We start from the raw sequence: 914 nt of genomic DNA on the forward strand, positions 1-914 counted from the left end.
AACAATGTTGGTGGTTCAAACCCACCAGCTGCTCCTTGGAAACCCTACACAAGGTTACTATGAGTCAGAACTGACTCAACAGTCCCTTACTACAACAACAACAATATCTACTAGTCACATGTTAGGAAAGTCTTTGTTAAGTCTTTTAAGTCTCCAAATAGATGGAGGAAGTCTGAGCTCTCACTTAACCTCGCTCTAAAGACTGTGGCTTTCTTACCCCATCATCCGCATTAATGTACGGACATTTCCCCTATTTTAAAAATGCATTTTGATATTCTAGAATGATGATTCTTCTAAGAAGACTTGAAAGAGTCACTGTTCCCATTACAAAAGAAAGAAAAATGTGGTACATTGTAGAAAAGACTGAACTTTTGATCATCAGCTACTGGTATAGTTAAATAGTTGCATATGCTAGTAATTATTATTTGCATTTATTTATAGTCATAGATAAATTAAACATGTCGTCTCTGGCACTGGTAAACCTCTTAAAGGGTATTTCTTTATGATATGTTTCCCTTTCCATGAGTTGAATGAGCTAAAATGTTGGAACTGAGTGCAAAACTGGCCTAAATTAAAGGGAAAAACACTTTCAGGCATAGCGAGCTGCTGGTGCCAGAGACATCATTAGAAGCCAATCAGCTAGAAACCACCAAGGATTGAGTAAGGATGTTTCTTTACTCTCATTGCAGAAGAGTGATTTAAGTAGTTAGAGAGGTGAGCCAAGAAAGATCCTTCCAGAAGAATTAGTATCGTTACGCTAACCTGCTGCCTTAGGACTGGCAATAGAGAGAGAAAGATCCACGATTTGACCTCCAATGCAGTGTCTCAGACAGGAGGTATGCGGAAGGCAGGGCAGATTGGATGGAGTTGCCCAGTAAGATATGTAGTTCTTTGTGAGCATGCTTACTGGCTAA

Source organism: Chrysochloris asiatica, unplaced genomic scaffold (genome assembly GCF_000296735.1).
Source record: "Chrysochloris asiatica unplaced genomic scaffold, ChrAsi1.0 scaffold00192, whole genome shotgun sequence".
NCBI classification, from domain to species: Eukaryota; Metazoa; Chordata; class Mammalia; order Afrosoricida; family Chrysochloridae; genus Chrysochloris; species Chrysochloris asiatica.